The sequence below is a fragment of the Rattus norvegicus genome, chromosome 2 (genome assembly GCF_036323735.1).
Source record: "Rattus norvegicus strain BN/NHsdMcwi chromosome 2, GRCr8, whole genome shotgun sequence".
NCBI classification, from domain to species: domain Eukaryota; kingdom Metazoa; phylum Chordata; class Mammalia; order Rodentia; family Muridae; genus Rattus; species Rattus norvegicus.
This window is the reverse complement of record NC_086020.1, coordinates 33,899,483-33,920,120: the sequence shown is the minus strand read 5'-3', so window position 1 is coordinate 33,920,120 and position 20,638 is coordinate 33,899,483. Positions and strand designations below refer to the sequence as shown.

General features: G+C 43.0%; 1 long non-coding RNA gene across 3 annotated transcripts in view; it reads right to left on the bottom strand.

The window, feature by feature from the left end:
- LOC102555263 (uncharacterized) overlaps positions 1–20,638 on the bottom strand; it is a 117,637-nt gene that overhangs the window by 30,140 nt on the left and 66,859 nt on the right. For all 3 annotated transcript variants that reach the window (XR_010063720.1, XR_010063719.1, XR_351343.5), the window contains exon 5: positions 803–908. This is a non-coding gene — a long non-coding RNA (uncharacterized LOC102555263). The remainder of the gene's footprint in view (positions 1–802; positions 909–20,638) is intronic.

Genomic DNA, 20,638 nt, shown 5'->3' with positions numbered 1-20,638 from the left:
ACCTTTCCACTGAACGAACCAAAGGTTAGCAAAAGAAAACGTAATTGGGTGTAAAAGGAGGAGAGTTTCAAGAAATTAGCAACTGTAAACCAGTTTTTAATTAGACTGAACCTGTTTGAGCAGCTCAAATCAGAATGCACTGAAGAAAACTTTACCCCAGATGCTACGGCAGTGCCCGTTTATACAGTGCTACTTGAGACAGATGGCGTTGAGTCAGGATTTTACAGAGACTTTAATGGCTCTTCTGTAAGCCTTTAGGCTATCATTTGCATACGAAGCAGATATTGCTTGACTGCTGGTGGTGACTGCCTATTACCCACTTGGACATGACCTCATCTTAGTATCTCCATTTTCCATTCTTACCACGTGCAATCATAACCTTCAGGGAAATTCTGCGCACAGAACATAATATAAGAGTGATACCAGATCATGCCAAGCACTGTGCTAATTATGATTTGACTGACAGGCCTCCTTGTTCAAAATTCATCTCTAATCAGTCTAACACTTCTGAGTGAGTGTGATGTGGCTTCCCTTCCACCCATTTAGTATCTCCAGTCAATAGCAGTTGCATAAGAGCAATTATCTGAGGGGAAGCCATTTTTAAAGACATATAATTTTATTGTGGCTCTGCACTGGTTGTGAACGAGGTTTGTAGGCTCATCCCATTCCTAGAGATACTTATAATTATTACAGGAGAGACAAGAGACATTTCATGATAAAAGAAAACCTCTTCCTCATTTGGAAACAAATCATCCAATTCTGACAAACATGTGAGCATTTTATTCACACACCGACAACTTACCTGGAGCCAAGAGAGCAGGAGTGAGTTCCTCAACTATCTGCCATTTCCAATCATTGAGACCCAGCCAACAGCACACTTCCTCAGGAAAGGGCAGGGAACAGAGGAGCTGTAAAGTGATATGTTCGTTATCTATCCTGAGGGCACAAGATCAACAGGCAGAGCAGGAATTATGGAGAGTCCTGCTTTCTTCCTCTCCTCTCCAGAGCTTCAGAAATTCCCCAACACAAAGTTCCAGGAATCAAGTGCCACCATTTTTGCAGCTTCCAAATATGTAGTGGCCCAAGCCAAGTCCTTAAGCATTAGCCTGTTCTTTCCTTTGATTCTAGAAGTCTTAGGTAATTGGCTGAGGAAGAGGAACAGGTGAAATTACAAACATTTAAGTCAAATTCTCCTTGCCATAGTACTGCTGTTCAGATGATGTCTGAGAATGTTGATACTTAGGTGTGGGTCTGGTTTTTGTTTGTTTTTGAAGCAGGGTTTCCATAAATATTCCATGTTGGCTTTGAACTTACCATATACACCCGGCTGGCCTCAAACTCAAATTAATCCTCCTGCCCCAGCCTCCTGAGTGTTGGGATTACAAACAAGAGCCAGTGTACTCAGTGAAATGCTGTTTTGACAGTATAATTCAAAACCCATTAAAAACCAGAGCTGGAGAGATGGCTCAGTGGTTAAGAGAACTTGTTGCTCTTCCAGAGGACCCAGGTTCAATTCCCAGCACCCACATGGCAGCTCACATCTGGAACTCCAATTTGGGAGAATTCGATGCCTTCTTCTGTTCTTTGAAAGCACTAGGTACATATATGGTACAGAAATACATATAACCCCTGGTTTTGGCTACATTGGTGCTGTAGTTTGGATGTGAAGTTTTCCAAGGGCCCATGTGTTAAAGGCTGAGTGTCTGAATCACAGTGCTATTGGGGGTTGGTGGAACTTCAAGGAGTGGAGCCTAGTTAGAGGAAATTGGGTCACTGGGAGCATGCACTTGAAGTCAAAACACACACACACACACACACACACACACACACACACAAAATAAAATTAAAGAAAATTTTAAAACATTAAAAATTGGTTAGGGGGTTGGGGATTTAGCTCAGTGGTAGAGCGCTTGCCTAGGAAGCACAAGGCCCTAGGTTCGGTCCCCAGCTCCGAAAAAAAGAACCAAAAAAAAAAAAAAGAAGAAGAAGATAAAAATTGGTTAGGTATGTTTTAAATCATAAAATAGAATATGTCTATGTGACTACCTATGATAATGTCTGCTTCAATTGTGCAAGTATGTATATAAATATATGATTTATATATATATACATATATATATATATATCATTAGCTAACACTCATACAATGCTTAATATCTGCCAAGGACTGCAAAGTGCTTTCACATGCATAAACTTACTCGGCCTCCATGATCATTTCAAAGGTAGAACTACTTTTAAACCAGTTTGATAGGTGAAAGAACTGAAACACAAATGCTTACACAGTATACCCAAGACTATTCAGCCAGCAAATAGGGGCGACAGAATTCACATATAGGTAATCCAAGCTACACTCTGCACTTAACGACTGAAGTAGCCTGATTATTCCTAAATATAATTCTTACACTGAGTTTTCTATTTATGAAAAGTTTAGTGAATGTAATTTAATAGGACTACGTATAACATATACCCCACGTTAGTTCTAATTTCAAATAGTAGTCATTCTACCAGACCATATGAGATAATGTTTGACTCAGAAAATGTGGTCCCTATGTCAAATATTCAAGTGTCAGTAACACCACTATCCTTGCCTCCAACCATAAACCAGAGATCGCCTGCCTTGATCATCTGTTCCTGAAACAGCGTCACTTCTTACATGGAATAAACTCAAGCCCACTCTGCCAAGATTAATAAAAAATATTTGCTTATATTTTGGAAAAATTATTGCACCATTAGCAATGAAATCTAAAGCTCTTCAGAAACTCCTTAGTCTTGGAGGGGGTGGGGTAGCTATAGAATTACATCATAAAATAACCATTGCAGAGTTTATTTTCCTTATCCTGGATTACAAAGAGCTGTGCTAACTACAAGGAGATCGCATAATTGAGTGAAAACATCCCTAAACTTTTAGTCATGATATCTGACCTTCACCCTGCCAGAGTTATGTAACCTGGGCAGATCATTTATTAACAACAGCTTACATTAGCTGAGGTTTTATGAATCCACATTCATGGCTCTTAGTTCCACCAACTGCTCTCTGAGGAAGGTACAGGGGACTATCAGAGAGACAGATATCACATGAGTCTACTCTTTGCTTGCCTATCTTCCTTCCCATCCATAGATTTCCCTCTCTCCCAAAAGGAGAAACAATCACATGGGGCAGAAGACAGAGCGCAGAATACTCAACTACAGGCAAAAGGTGAGAACTGTAAAACTTGGCTCTCTCGGGCCGGGCCCCTGAGACTCCTCCTCTGTTCTGCGTGGTCTCATCCCACTGTGCAATCTCCACACACTTGGATCCCCTGTACTAGCTCTGAGCTCCAGCCCCCAGTTTCTCAGGGACACATTGCTCCTAACAGATGAATCCGCCTCCTTCTTCAGAAGGTGAAGTTAGAGACACGGCTAGCTCAATATATATTAAATAATTTATCTATATAATGTAGGTGTATATGTTACATAATATATTTTATAATATATCTATATTATATACGTATATTTGAGAGAGAGAGAGAGAGAGAGAGAGAGAGAGAGAGAGAGAGAGAGGAGAGAGAGAGAGAGAGAGATCCCTCAGTTGATTTCCTATCACCCACTGGTCAGGCCCTAACCAGTGACTGAACCTGCAGAAATATAGAAGCACAACGTGCTCACGGATTAAACCAGTTCAACAATGTCAATCAAATCTGCCCTCCAGCTCCTTACAAGATGAAGCCTGTTGCATGCAACTGGAACCACGGCTTGGTTTGGCTTTTTCACCTTGCCTTGCCTACTTGCTCCCTCCACTGCTATGCAGGTTTTCCCCATGGGCCTTTCCTTAATAAATCACTGTTAGCTGTCTCTTATCCTCCACATCTACCTCTAGAAACCCGACCTAAACTCTCACATCCACCACACCCTCTATTGCAGGCCCAAACTGATTTAAAAAGACTGACCTCACCAAATTTTCTCTCTAATATGTTTAGCACATTCTTCATATGCAAGTAGGTTAGGGCGGAGTCAACGCTATACCTATGGTGGCCATCTTCTATCCAAAGATGAAAAGATAGATGCCTCATGTAAGTCCTCTGGCCTCAGGTAGGCTTGTCTTTCACCAGGGATCTTCTCTGTGCTGGTCAGTACTCATTGGTCAGCCATTGATACAGCAGGGCTTTAATATTGATTTAGTTGCCATTCTCAAACAGAAAACTAACAGGAAAGGTGGTAAACTGATACAGGCCTTTCTAGTTATGAGACCCTCTGACTATCAGACACAACAGAGATCTCACAACTCTGCTTCAGGCTTTCAGACAGTCAGAGCCTTCTTCCCTTGCCACTTAAAAGCCAGAAGAGATCTTGGAGCTTTGCCTCCCAATACTTAGATATAGGTATTTGTGTTAGCCTTAGGTTACTATAACATATATCTGGGAGAAATCAATTAATAAAGAGAAAAGGTTTATCTTAGATCACAGTTTGGAAATCTCAATAACCATTTGACCTGTCACTTTGGGGCCTAGATAAAGCAGTACGCCATAGTGGGGCATAGACAAAACCCACACCTCAGTATCAGAGAGGTGAAGAGAGGGAGGGGAAATGGCTGTGTCCAACATCTCCTTCAAGTGCATGCTCCTAGTGACCCGATTTCCTCTAACTAGGCTCTATCCCTTGAAGTTTCACCAACCCCCAATAGCACCGTGATATCAAGTCTTTAACACATGGGCCCTTTGGGAAACTTCACATCCAAACTACAGCAGCAATGTAGCCCAAACCAGGCATTTTCCCAAGGTCACACCACTGACAGTAAATCTTTCCACTAAGTCTCTCTGTTGCCTTGGAGTGGGGGTGTGTTGAGCACAGAGCCAGCCTACAGGCAGAGAAGAGGTGAGGACTAGAGTTCAGCACTGTCATTTCAAATCAAGCCTCTGAGCGTCTCTGGTTCTCTCCAGACTTATTGGTGGCAATTGATTGGTTTGAATGTCTTGACCTCTCGCTCACTGTGGTAAACAGTATAAAGTGTAAACTGACTTTCACCATGGGTCCAGAGGAGACCTAATCAATACAGTGCATTACACTTAACACCCAGACCTAGCATGGTGTCTGCCACACCTGAAGCAACTGGAGCACCACTTTAGTGGTGTCACTGCCCCAAAAGCTCACATTACACACTCAGCTATGACTGCAAAGACTCATTTTATTTATCATATTGCCAAAAACAATGAAATATATTAATGAATGTTACTTCTATATGTCTAAATCAACATTTATTGAATTCATGCATAAAGAAAAATTTAGCCAGCAGTAAAATTTAACTACGAGAGTTATACATAGTCTTACATTTAAGAAATTGATGACAGGCTTTCTGCTCCTCCCCATTCCAGAGACAGCTACATCTTCCTGTGCATTGCCAATCTTGTCCCTGAGACACGATGGTGAAGGTGCCTAGTTACCAGGATTTCCTTCATGTCTAGTGAAGAGGATACTGTGCCATCAATGATCCCTTCATTGACCTCAACTACATGGTCTATGTGTTCCAGTATGACTCCACCCATGGCAAGTTCAATAGCACAGTCAAGGCTGAGAACAGGAAGCTGTCATCAATAGGAAGGCCATCACCATCTTCCAGGAACAAGATCCTGCCAACATCAAATGGAATGATACTGGTGCCAAGTATGCTGTGGAGTACACTGATGTCTTCACCACCATGGAGAAAGTTGAGACTCACTTAACTTTTTGGTGGGGTCAAGGGACTTATCATCTCTGTCCCTTCTGATGATGCCCCCACGTTTGTGATGGTGTGAACCATGAGAGATATGACAACTCACTCAAGATGGTCAGCAATACATCCTGCACCACCAACTGCTTAGCCCCAGCCAAGGTCCTTCATGACAACTTTGGCATTGTGGAAGGGCTCATGACCACAGTCCATGCCATCACTGCCACACAGAAGACTATGGAGAGCCCTTCTGGGAAGCTATGACGTGATGCCTGTGAAGCCACCCAGAACATCAATGCTACCTATATTTACTGGTGCTGGCAAGGCTCTGGGCAAGATCATCTCCAAGCTGAACTGGAAGCTCAGTAGTTTGACCTGTGTTCCTATCACCAATGTACCCATTGTGGAGCTGACATGCTGCCTAGACAAAGCTTCCAGGTATGATGACATCAAAAAGAGCCACTTAAGGGGATCCTGGGCTACACTGAGGACCCAGCTACTCCTTCAACTTTAACGGTGACTCCCATCTTCTACCTTTGATGCTGGGGCTGGCATTGCTCTCAATGACAACTTTGTAAAGCTCATAACGATGAATATGGCTACAGCAACAGGGTGGTGGACCTCATGGCCTACATGGCCTCCAAGGAGTAAGAATCCCTGGACCACTCACCCTAGCAAGGACACTGAGAGCAAGAGAGAAGCCCTCAGCCCTCTGACACTGAGCAGTTCCACCGTAGTTTTCATCCTAGAATTACAGGAGGGGCGTAGGGGGCCCTACTTTCTTGAATACCATCAATAAAGTTCACAGCATCCAGAAAAATAAAGAGGAAAAGAAAGAAAAGGAATTGATTGCATAGGAATATTTTAAGGACTCATCTCAGATTCACTTTCATTTCACTTTTAAAGACCTCGCCAGCTTTCCCCCACTAGCAGCAGAATCATGGTAGTTTGAATGAGAAATGCCCACAATGGGCTCCTGTGTTTGAACACGTGATTCCCCACTGTCTGGGAAGTTCATGGAACCTTTAAGAGGTAGCTCACTGAAGGCAGGCTTCCCCATGCTTTCCTGCCTGTTGCCACGCCTCCCCTGCCATGATGGACTCCATCCTCTGGGACTGGAGGAAAAATAAGTCTCCTCTTCCCTAAACTGTTCTCTTGGTCAGGGGATTCTATCACGGCAATAGAAGAGTAACTGCTAAGACGGTATGATTGAGCAAAGGAAAAATTTAATTGGGAAAAAAATCACCCTTTTTTGTTGTTGTTTTTTAAAACAAAAAAATCTGTTTTATTTATCCACAAACTGAGAATCCAGTAGTTCCCTGAGAATGTTGTCGTGGAAGCTGTGCACTAAAGCCATCGCCACACAAACAAACTGCACAGAGTTAAGGGGATTGATTCAAAGAATCAATCAAATCACGTGGTCTTGCAACGGACAGCCGAACCCCAACTGTATGGGCATCAACGCATGGAACCAGGTTTAGAGATAAGTCCCCAAAACACTAAAGACCCCAAAGTATTTAGACTGGAATTCTAGAACTCAGCCATAGCGACTCATCCGGGGGCGACTAGTAAAATTTCTAAAAAGGGATTTATCCAGCACATACATAAGTAGGATGGGTTATTACTTTTAAATGGCTTCAGATTTTAGGAGTATTTTGTGTAATGTACATCAAAGGGGATCTAAGTTTCTAATAATGGGTAGTGAAAGATTTGGGGAGGTGGACCGTTTGATCCCCTCCTCTTTTTAAATGTCAGACAATATGATGCATGGGAAACTAGGAAGGGTAAAAATACTCCAAACTCCAAGGAAAGGATAAACAGAAAGTAACCCAGCCAGTCAAGGCCAAGAACAATTGATTCAGTTAATTTCCATAGGTCATGACCGGCTCAGGGCAACCTTCCCACTACACACTGAGGATAAACAAATGACTAAAGCTCACCCCTTTTCTGATTTGAAATACAACACCATGAAGCAGACGTTTAGGAGAAACAAAGAATAAAAAGTGTAACTAAGGGACCCTTGGGAAGGTAAATGGGCATGGCAGGAGCCTAGGAAAGATGATTTGTCTGTTTGACTTGAACAAAAGATTCTCATCTGCACCTGCTGAGAAAGCCACCACTCTCCATCATGGCTGCCCTGAATCACTAACTGTTATCCATTCCCAGTAATAGCAGAGAGAGTAAGAGCAGGGCAAAACCCTAAGCTCAGACTACCACAGGTCTACCACCGGTATTGCATTAATTACTTCTGATTGCTATAACCAAAATACCTGGCATGACCAAGATCAGGAAGAAGATGGCTCACTGTTTCAGAGGGTTCAGCCCACAGCCCTTGGCTCATTTCATTCTGGACCTATAGTGAGGCAAAATCAAGTGTGTGGGGGAGGCTGTTCAACTCATGGCAGAGTGAGATATGGCATGAGGCCAGGGCAACCCAAGGACACACCTGCTATGGTATATTTCCTCTAGATATGCCGGTAAGTTTAATTTCTTTAAATCTTATTTTTAATGATGGTTCTTAAATGCTTTAACCTTCCTTATAACACACCACCCACCAGAGGTAGGGGAAAAGAAAGGATATGGGGAAGTGGGCCTATTTAGAAAGGTTCTTTAGAGCAACGCTCATCTGTGTTGTCTGGAAATCGGCCGTTCAGTTCACAGATCAGCAGCAGCAGCAGCAGCAGCAGCTCGATCCACTCATGGATACATCAGCAGCCCAGTTCAGTAGAGTCTGGTTAGCAACAACAGTGATACGACCTAGCAGAGGCAGACAGCCCTCAGCCCCAGCTTGAGTCAGCAGGAGGGACCAATAGGAACATCAGGAGATGTTCTTAGCTGTTGCTCTCTCAGGGAAGTGAAGATCAGCAAAGTCTCAAGGCCCACAAGTGCTGCATAGCTAGATGTACCAGCAAGCCAAGCTCTGTCCCTGTCACTCCATAGAGTCCTATTTATACCCTCCAAACATCACGTGTCCTCCACATGCCTTTCCTCAGCATGGCTCTTGGGTCAATATGTACATCCAATCAGCCCGAGTCCTTGGAAGTGGAAACAAACTGCAGCACAGCACCAGAAGTTTTGGGTGCATTTCTCTCTATGGAGTCCTGACAAATGCAGCTCAACCACACAAGGTAAGGCAGACCAATACATATGTGTAGTTGGTAAAGAATCTTTCATCACATGTCCTTTCACGTGCTTTCTTTAACAGAGCACCCTCTCTTCTGTGTCTGCTGCGGTGAAACGTTCCTTCACGTGACTGCCTTAGCCTTTCACACCCCTGCCCACTTTAACAAAATGTTCCTACATGTGTTTACACCATCCAACCAATTTAAGTTTCCACTTCAGAGGCCCTCTCCATTATCTTTAATTACTTCTCAATTAGACTATCACTTTATGAGTGAGTCCTTCAAGAAACTAATCCAGAGCTGCCAAGATGTCTCTGCAGGTCATAGCACTTGCTGCCAAGCCTGAGTTCCATCTCCAGAACCTACATGGTGGAAGGAAAGAACTGATTCCAAAAGTTGTCTACACACACACACACACACACACACACACACACACACACACAAATGTTTAAAAAAAAAACAAGAAATTAGTTCACCGATTAGGTTAAAGTTCTCAAGATCTCATGTCCCAAAAGCTCATCAGATGGCAACCATGCATACTACACATGTACCTAAAGAGGATCATTTCATATTCAATCATAACAATATCCCCATTTGACAGATGGATAAATTGAGGCTAAAATGTTAAATACCCTGAGCTCACTCCCAAGCTAACAAATAAAAGAACTAACATTCAAGCCAATGCCCAGGTAACAACAAAGTCTAAGGCCTTCTCTCCCCCACCCTGGGTCCTCATGTAGTTTATGGCTAAGCATTATACAATGCTTTTGTCCTATTCCATCTCCTAGAGAGCAATGAAGAGAGTGTGTCATTGTCTCTAATCCATGGTCCAAGGATAGACTGAGAAGGTTGGTTATAAATCACCAAACAGGACATAATTACCTCTAGGTCCAAGGACTCTACAACATCCCCAGATGCAGCTTTCTAGATGCTCCATAGTGGGGATACCTTTGGGACACTGACCTGATCTGGAGCTTCCAAAGAGCTGAGGAAGGGCCTCTGGGCTTGTCAGGATAAGAATATATTCTATAGGACCCCCGTTGAAGGAATCAGAGAAAGAACTGGAAGAACTTGAAGGGGCTCGAGACCCCATATGTACAACAATGCCAAGCAACCAGAGCTTCCAGGGACTAAGCCACTACCTAAAGACTATACATGGACTGACCCTGGACTCTGACCTCATAGGTAGCAATGAATATCCTAGTAAGAGCACCAGTGGAAGGGGAAGCCCTGGATCCTGCTAAGACTGAACCCCCAGTGAACTAGATTGTTGGGGAGAGGGCGCAATGGGGGGAGGATGGGGAGGGAAACACCCATAAAGAAGGGGAGGGGGGAGGGGGATGTTTGCCCGGAAACCGGGAAAGGGAATAACACTCGAAATGTATATAAGAAATACTCAAGTTAATAAAAAAAAAAAAGAATACTATTCTAAGGTACTCCATGATATATAAAATAGTATGGTTTTTTTTTCTTCAGATTGTGTCCTGTTCTAGCAGACTCCATTTTACAAGAGACTCCATTTTGTGAAAGAAGGATTACTGAGGCCTGTAAATGGACCCACAAACCATCATGTGTCACAGAGCACTCATCTAGCACAGACTGACAAGTTTACATTCCTGGGAGTTGAAAGAGAGTCACCCTATTAATTTATTGGGATAACCTGAACCTATAGGTGCCTATGGCTGGGTTGAAATCATATCAAGGAACCCAGGCCCAAGAACTTGTCAGATACAACCAACTGAGAAAAAGGAACAACTTCTCATTGGGACCCATAAAGTACTGAACACTTACACTAAAACGGCATAGCCCTACACCAACCTGCCATCTCACACTTATTGTGTAAGTCAAGGACTAACAGGACTCCCTGGTTGTCCCTTGAGCCTCAGCTCAGTTTGATTCCCACTGTTGACATGGCCTCCTTGGCTGCTCACCTACCCACATCTTCACCCATGTGGACCTGGACCACACCCTGCTGTTTCCTGAACCTGATTTGGCTTTTCACCTCACAGCTAATCTGCAGCTTCATGGTCATCCACTGACTCAAGCATCCCCAGTTGCGACTTCCTTCCAGCACTGGTCATATCACTGAAGACTCTCAATGCACTTCTGAAACCAACTGCTGCATCTCTAACTTAGAACCGTTTTACAAACCACTTACACATACTGCTGTGTGCACCATGAGAGTCCATATTGGTGATTAATGTTGGAATAAAGGAGCCTGTCTCAGTCGGATTACCGAATTAGGCTGGATTATGGGACAAATTGTTAGCATTGAAACCACTGAGCCTCATGAATGCACTGTTATTCAATACACTCTGACACTGTAAAGAGACACAGATGTGTCTGTCTGTTTCAGGAACTCACAACAGGACTTACAAGCCACTTTTTCATTAGCCGGACCTATTGAGGTGCACCATGAATGCCAGTGTTTGACCTAATGTTTGGGAAATTAGCCCTTCAGTTCCCCTTTCTGAAAATACATACATAGTCCATGCAGCTGAGGAAAAACTGAGGGAAACGCTCGTTTACTCTTGTGCCCCTATCATGCAGGGCCTCAGACATCATGGCACTTGAGCAGGAAGGCAGTCAATGAAGCTAACTAACCAAGAGGTAAAATCATGCCAGCTATAACTAGCACCACTGAGATAGATGGTAAAGGTTGGAGGAAGGGGGAAGAACGGAATGGGGAGAGATCCACCTAAAAAGAGTAGCTAAGAAGGCTTCTCTGAAACCGGGACACGGTTGTCAGCACAAACCAACATCTGTTTTTAAATCGAAGATTGGTTATCAGGCAAAAATCACATCTGATCCTCCTGCCTTCCTGGAGAATTATTTTCCCCAAGTAATCTTTACAGAGTAAAGAATCTGTAGACACGGTCGTCTCTACAGGCCTGGCTAACTGATTCAACAGACAAGCCCTGTCATGTCCTGATTCCCTTCAAAGGCTGTTCTCTCTGTGATAGCAGCAGCATAGCTATCCCTGCAGAACTGTGCCTTCTCAGCAACTGCCCCTGAGAAAGGAGAGAGAAACCAGGGAGGTGTTTGAAATCCTAAAGCAGAGTAAATAAAAGTGAGTTTACAGAAATCTGAGGTAGAATGGTTGGTGGCTTAGAAATTGCTTCCATGCCCGGCCTGCAGCAGCTCTCTGCTCCCAGACCCCGTGGGAGAGAGACCTCACTGCCTGGTCAGGTGGGCACTCCCGAGGCTGCAGAGCGGAAGAGACCACCAACACTGCCCACCCCTGCCCACATCCCTGGCCCAAGAGGAAACTGTATAAGGTCTCTGGGCTCCCGTGGGGGAGGGCCCAGGAGCGGCAGGACCCCTGCCTGAGACACTGCCGGAACCTGAAGGAAACAGACCGGATAAACAGTTCTCTGCACCCAAATCCCATGGGAGGGAGAGTTAACGTTCAGAGAGGCAGACAAGCCTGGGAAACCAGAAGAGACTGCTCTCGGCACATACATCTCCGACGCCAGAGGAAAACACCAAAGGCCATCTGGAACCCTGATGCACTGAAGCTCCCGGAAAGGACGGCGCTGATCTTCCTGGTTGCTGCCGCCACAGAGAGCCCGAGGGCAGCACCCCGCAAGCGAACTTGAGCCTCAGGATCACAGGTAAGACCAACTTTTCTGCTGCAAGTGACCTGCCTGGTGAACTCAAGACACAGGCCCACAAGAACAGCTGAAGACCTGTAGAGAGGAAAAACTACACGCCCGAAAGCAGAACACTCTGTCCCCACAACTGACTGAAAGAGAGGAAAACAAGTTTACAGCACTCCTGACACACAGGCTTATAGGACAGTCTAGCCACTGTCAGAAATAGCAGAACAAAGTAACACTAGAGATAATCTGATGGCGAGAGGCAAGCGCAGGAACCCAAGCAACAGAAACCAAGACTACATGGCATCATCGGAGCCCAATTCTCCCACCGAAACAAACATGGAATATCCAAACACACCAGAAAAGCAAGATTTAGTTTCAAAATCATATTTGATCATGATGCTGGAGGACTTCAAGAAAGATGTGAAGAACTCCCTTAGAGAAACACAGGAAAACATTAATAAACAAGTAGAAGCCTACAAAAAGGAATTGCAAAAATCCCTGAAAGAATCCCAGGAAAACATAAATAAACAAGTAGAAGCCCATAGAGAGGAGACACAAAAATACCTGAAAGAATTCCAGGAAAACACAATCAAACAGTTGAAGGAATTAAAAATGGAAATAAAAGCAATCAAGAAAGAACACATGGAAACAACCCTGGATATAGAAAACCAAAAGAAGAGACAAGGAGCTGTAGATACAAGCTTCACCAACAGAATACAAGAGATGGAAGAGAGAATCTCAGGAGCAGAAGATTCCATAGAAATCATTGACTCAACTGTCAAAGATAATGTAAAGAAGAAAAAGATACTGGTCCAAAACATACAGGAAATCAAGGACTCAATGAGAAGATCAAACCTAAGGATAATAGGTATAGAAGAGAGTGAAGACTCCCAGCTCAAAGGACCAATAAATATCTTCAACAAAATCATAGAAGAAAACTTCCCTAACCTAAAAAAAGAGATACCCATAGGCATACAAGAAGCCTACAGAACTCCAAATAGATTGGGCCAGAAAAGAAACACCTCCTGTCACATAATTGTCAAAACACCAAATGCACAAAATAAAGAAAGAATATTAAAAGCAGTAAGGGAAAAAGGTCAAGTAACATATAAAGGCAGACCTATCAGAATCACACCAGACTTCTCGCCAGAAATTATGAAGGCCAGAAGATCCTGGACTGATGTCATACAGACCCTAAGAGAACACAAATGCCAGCCCAGGTTACTGTATCCTGCAAAACTCTCAATTAACATAGATGGAGAAACCAAGATATTCCATGACAAAGCCAAATTTACACAATATCTTTCTACAAATCCAGCACTACAAAGGATAATAAATGGTAAAGCCCAATATAAGGAGGCAAGCTATAACCTAGAAGAAGCAAGAAACTAATCGTCTTGGCAACAAAACAAAGAGAATGAAAGCACACAAACATAACCTCACATCCAAATATGAATATAACAGGAAGCAATAATCACTATTCCTTAATATCTCTCAACATCAATGGCCTCAATTCCCCAATAAAAAGAAATAGATTAACAAATTGGATACGCAACGAGGACCCTGCATTCTGCTGCCTACAGGAAACACACCTCAGAGACAAAGACAGACACTACCTCAGAGTGAAACGCTGGAAAACAACTTTCCAAGCAAATGGTCAGAAGAAGCAAGCTGGAGTAGCCATTCTAATATCAAATAATATCAATTTTCAACCAAAAGTCATCAAAAAAGATAAGGAAGGACACTTCATATTCATCAAAGGAAAAATGCACCAAGACGAACTCTCAATCCTAAATATCTATGCCCCAAATACAAGGGCACCTACATACGTAAAAGAAACCTTACTAAAGCTCAAAACACACATTGCACCTCACACAATAATAGTGGGAGATTTCAACACCCCACTCTCATCAATGGACAGAAATTAAACAGAGATGTAGACAGACTAAGAGAAGTCATGAGCCAAATGGACTTAACGGATATTTATAGAACATTCTATCCTAAAGCAAAAGGATATACCTTCTTCTCAGCTCCTTATGGTACTTTCTCCAAAATTGACCATATAATTGGTCAAAAAACGGGCCTCAACAGGTACAGAAAGATAGAAATAATCCCATGCGTGCTATCAGACCACCACGGCCTAAAACTGGTCTTCAATAACAATAAGGGAAGAATGCCCACATATACATGGAAATTGAACAATGCTCTACTCAATGATAACCTGGTCAAGGAAGAAATAAAGAAAGAAATTAAAAACTTTTTAGAATTTAATGAAAATGAAGGTACAACATACTCAAACTTATGGGACACAATGAAAGCTGTGCTAAGAGGAAAACTCATAGCGCTGAGTGCCTGCAGAAAGAAACAGGAAAGAGCATATGTCAGCAGCTTGACAGCACACCTAAAAGCTCTAGAACAAAAAGAAGCAAATACACCCAGGAGGAGTAGAAGGCAGGAAACAATCAAACTCAGAGCTGAAATCAACCAAGTAGAAACAAAAAGGACCATAGAAAGAATCAACAGAACCAAAAGTTGGTTCTTTGAGAAAATCAACAAGATAGATAAACCCTTAGCCAGACTAACGAGAGGACACAGAGAGTGTGTCCAAATTAACAAAATCAGAAATGAAAAGGGAGACATAACTACAAATTCAGAGGAAATTCAAAAAATCATCAGATCTTACTATAAAAGCCTATATTCAACAAAACTTGAAAATCTTCAGGAAATGGACAATTTCCTAGACAGATACCAGGTACCGAAGTTAAATCAGGAACAGATAAACCAGTTAAACAACCCCATAACTCCTAAGGAAATAGAAGCAGTCATTAAAGGTCTCCCAACCAAAAAGAGCCCAGGTCCAGATGGGTTTAGTGCAGAATTCTATCAAACCTTCATAGAAGACCTCATACCAATATTATCCAAACTATTCCACAAAATTGAAACAGATGGAGCACTACCGAATACCTTCTACGAAGCAACAATTACTCTTATACCTAAACCACACAAAGACCCAACAAAGAAAGAGAACTTCAGACCAATTTTCCTTATGAATATCGACGCAAAAATACCCAATAAAATTCTGGCAAACAGAATTCAAGAGCACATCAAAACAATCATGCACCATGATCAAGTAGGCTTCATCCCAGGCATGCAGGGATGGTTTAATATACGGAAAACCATCAATGTGATCCATTATATAAACAAACTGAAAGAACAAAACCACATGATCATTTCATTAGATGCTGAGAAAGCATTTGACAAAATTCAACACCCCTTCATGATAAAAGTCCTGGAAAGAATAGGAATTCAAGGCCCATACCTAAACATAGTAAAAGCCATATACAGCAAACCAGTTGCTAACATTAAACTAAATGGAGAGAAACTTGAAGCAATCCCACTAAAATCAGGGACTAGACAAGGCTGCCCACTCTCTCCCTACTTATTCAATATAGTTCTTAAAGTTCTAGCCAGAGCAATCAGACAACAAAAGGAGATCAAGGGGATACAGATCGGAAAAGAAGAGGTCAAAATATCACTATTTGCAGATGACATGATAGTATATTTAAGTGATCCCAAAAGTTCCACCAGAGAACTACTAAAGCTGATAAACAACTTCAGCAAAGTGGCTGGGTATAAAATTAACTCAAATAAATCAGTTGCCTTCCTCTATACAAAAGAGAAACAAGCCGAGAAAGAAATTAGGGAAACGACACCCTTCATAATAGACCCAAATAATATAAAGTACCTCGGTGTGACTTTAACCAAGCAAGTAAAGATCTGTACAATAAGAACTTCAAGACACTGAGGAAAGAAATTGAAGAAGACCTCATAAGATGGAAAGATCTCCCATGCTCATGGATTGGCAGGATTAATATAGTAAAAATGGCCATTTTACCAAAAGCAATCTACAGATTCAATGCAATCCCCATCAAACTGCCAATCCAATTCTTCAAAGAGTTAGACAGAACAATTTGCAAATTCATCTGGAATAACAAAAAACCCAGGATAGCTAAAGCTATCCTCAACAATAAAAGGACTTCAGGGGGAATCACTATCCCTGAACTCAAGCAATATTACAGAGCAATAGTGATAAAAACTGCATGGTATTGGTACAGAGACAGACAGATAGACCAATGGAATAGAATTGAAGACCCAGAAATGAACCCACACACCTATGGTCACTTGATTTTTGACAAAGGAGCCAAAACCATCCAATGGAAAAAAGATAGCATTTTCAGCAAATGGTGCTGGTTCAACTGGAGGTCAACATGTAGAAGAATGCAGATCAATCCATGCTTATCACCCTGTACAAAGCTTAAGTCCAAGTGGATCAAGGACCTCCACATCAAACCAGACACACTCAAACTAATAGAAGAAAAACTAGGGAAGCATCTGGAACACATGGGCACTGGAAAAAATTTCCTGAACAAAACACCAATGGCTTATGCTCTAAGATCAAGAATCGACAAATGGGATCTCATAAAACTGCAAAGCTTCTGTAAGGCAAAGGACACCGTGGTTAGGACAAATCGGCAACCAACAGATTGGGAAAAGATCTTTACCAATCCTACAACAGATAGAGGCCTGATATCCAAAATATACAAAGAACTCAAGAAGTTAGACCACAGGGAAACAAATAACCCTATTAAAAAATGGGGTTCAGAGCTAAACAAAGAATTCACAGCTGAGGAATGCCGAATGGCTGAGAAACACCTAAAGAAATGTTCAGCATCTTTAGTCATAAGGGAAATGCAAATCAAAACAACCCTGAGATTTCACCTCACACCAGTGAGAATGGCTAAGATCAAAAGCTCAGGTGACAGCAGATGCTGGCGAGGATGCGGAGAAAGAGGAACACTCCTCCATTGTTGGTGGGATTGCAAACTGGTACAACCATTCTGGAAATCAGTCTGGAGGTTCCTCAGAAAATTGGACATTGAACTACCTGAGGACCCAGCTATACCTCTCTTGGGCATATACCCAAAAGATGCCCCAACATATAAAAAAGACACGTGCTCCACTATGTTCATAGCAGCCTTATTTATAATAGCCAGAAGCTGGAAAGAACCCAGATGCCCTTCAACAGAGGAATGGATACAGAAAATGTGGTACATCTACACAATGGAATATTACTCAGCTATCAAAAACAACGAGTTTATGAAATTCGTAGGCAAATGGTTGGAACTGGAAAATATCATCCTGATTGAGCTAACCCAATCACAGAAAGACATACATGGTATGCACTCACTGATAAATGGCTATTAGCCCAAATGCTTGAATTACCCTAGATCCCTAGAACAAACGAAACTCAAGACGGATGATCAAAATGTGAGTGCTTCACTCCTTCTTTAAATGAGGAAAAAGAATACCCTTGGCAGGGAAGGGAGAGGCAAAGATTAAAACAGACACAGAAGGAACACCCATTCAGAGCCTGCCCCACATGTGGCCCATACATATACAGCCACCCAATTAGACAAGATGGATGAAGCAAAGAAGTGCAGACCGACAGGAGCCGGATGTAGATCGCTCCTGAGAGACACAGCCAGAATACAGCAAATACAGAGGCGAATGCCAGCAGCAAACCACTGAACTGAGAATAGGACCCCCGTTGAAGGAATCAGAGAAAGAACTGGAAGAGCTTGAAGGGGCTCGAGACCCCATATGTACAACAATGCCAAGCAACCAGAGCTTCCAGGGACTAAGCCACTACCTAAAGACTATACATGGACTGACCCTGGACTCTGACCTCATAGGTAGCAATGCATATCCTAGTAAGAGCACCAGTGGAAGGGGAAGCCCTGGGTCCTGCTAAGACTGAACCCCCAGTGAACTAGACTATCGGGGGAGGGGGACAATGGGGGGAGGGTTGGGAGGGGAACACCCATAAGGAAGGGGAGGGGGGGGATGTGTGCCCGGGAACTGGGAAAGGGAATAACACTCGAAATGTATATAAGAAATACTCAAGTTAATAAAAAAAAAAAAAGAAATTGCTTCCTTGAAGTGCTGTGAATGAGATGCATCAAATAACAGAATAATTCTGTTTTGAAGGGAGAAAGATGGGAAGAACATCGGAAGTCACAAAGGGGAAACAGGGCAGCCCTGAGCGCAGAGGAAAAAGCAGCAATTCACCGGTGGGCGCAAGGGAACTAAACACCTCTGCCAAAGGGAAGCTGGATAGTCTTGGTGAAAAGGCAAGCAAGCAGTCATACCACAAGAGAGACCCACGGTCCTTCTAATCCTGACAGAGGTTTCAGTGAGGCATGGACTCCTCCAGTGTGGTAAGTCAACAATAGAGAGAAGGTTCACTTTGTCACACCCCATGTGAGGGCTGTGCCCGAGTGCCATTTTGAGAGGGAATCCATTGTTTAAGACTGACCCACCCTGTTACCAGGGACAGAGAGGAAGTGGTGATAAGGAAGAACCCCAGGTCAAAGGTCCTGACCTGTCAGAGCCCCTGTGGTGAGAAAAAGCCATGCATGGGTAGAGGTGCATGTGTGCACACACAGATCTCAGATGTACAAACAAGGAAGTAGAGTCTGTAGGCGGTTGTGTTAGGCTATTGTCTTATTGTTGTCATGGCTATGGTGAAACACCTTGACCAAAACAACTTGGGAAGAAAGGCGTTTATTTGACTCACATTTCCACATTGTAGTCCATCATTGAAGAAAATCAGGGCAGGAACTCAAACAGGACAGAAGAACCTAGAGGCAGGAGCTGACACAGAGGCCATAGAGGGATGTGGTTCAAAGGGTCCTGATCCAGCCTTCTTACTCTGCCTAAGAGTGAGAACTCTACCTAAGATAGTGGCCCAGCCTAGCCAGTGAGAGGACAGATTCCACTGAGCTACACATTGGGTCAGAAGTGAATATTTAACCCCACATCCGATCAGCAAGAAACTCATGGAGATCTGGCTAGAGAGCATAAAAGAGGCCTGCTGGCAGACAAATCCATGGAAACAGAGAGTAGATTAGTGTTTGCTATCAAGGAGGTGTTGGAAAAAAACAAGGAGTACTGCTAGTCGGCATGAGGTTTCCTTTAGGGTGCTGAGAATGTTCTAAAGCTGATTGTGGTGATGGCTTCACAAGGCTGTGAGTACATTAAAACGACTTAATTGTTATGCTTTAACTGGGAGAATTGGGTGGTATGCAAATTGCATCTCAGTAAAACAGGCTTGTTTGTTTGTTTGTTTGTTTGTTTGTTTGTTTTAAATGCTTGCTCTCTCATTCTCTGGGAGAAGAACAAGAGGGAAGGATCCTGTAAACTTGGATCCGCCCACAGCTCCCTTCACCTTGTGAGGAAGCTACCTAAGAATGAGGACAAGCAGGCTAGAGCTTCGAGGTGCCAGGACCTGAGACTGAACCTGTGTCCCTCGGCTATCTGATCCAAGGCCACTCCCATCCTCCAATGTTTAAATTTCATAACCCTCTCCCCTCCCTTGCTTCTCCTCCCCCATAGCCTTCTTTGTTTAAACTAGTTTAAACTAAGTTTCTAACTCAGAGTTCTACTAGAAAGCATTCCTGAAGCCTGTTCAAATTTGTTCTGCCACCAGCTGTGAGCAAGGGTGCCCACCTACCTCCCTGAACCCTCTAAGCCACCAACTTTTTACTTTATTCATTAATTTGTTCAGAGATAGGTCCAAAAACTGCAGTTTACTACAGACACCAAAACACTCACACTACTGCTGATGCCAAGAAGCACTTGCTGACAGGAGCCTGGTATGACTGCTCTCTGAGAGGTTCTACCAGCACCTGACCAATACAGATGCAGATAATCATAGTCAACCATCTGACCTTGGGACACCAATGGAAGACATAGGGGAAGGACTGAAGGAGCTGAAGGGGACTGCAACCCCACACGAAGAACATTATCAACTAACTGGACCACCTGGAGCTCCCAGGGACTAAACCATCAACCAAAGAGTATGCACTTGTAGCAGAGGATGGCTTTATCTGACATCAACTGGGGAGAGGGAGGCTTGATGCACCAGTGTAGGGGAATGCTAGAAGGGTGAGTGCATGGAGGAGCACCCTCAAAGAGGCAAAGGAGACAGGGGAGAGGGAATGGGAAGGGGGGCTGTGGAGGAGGGTAGTAATTGAAATGTAAACAAATAAAATGATTAATTAAAAAATATTCAAAAGATTAACAGAGAATATAGAGTGACAGCTGAAAATAATTGCAGATTTTAGATTTCTGTGGAGGGTAGACATTAGTATTAACTCACCTTGGCCCTT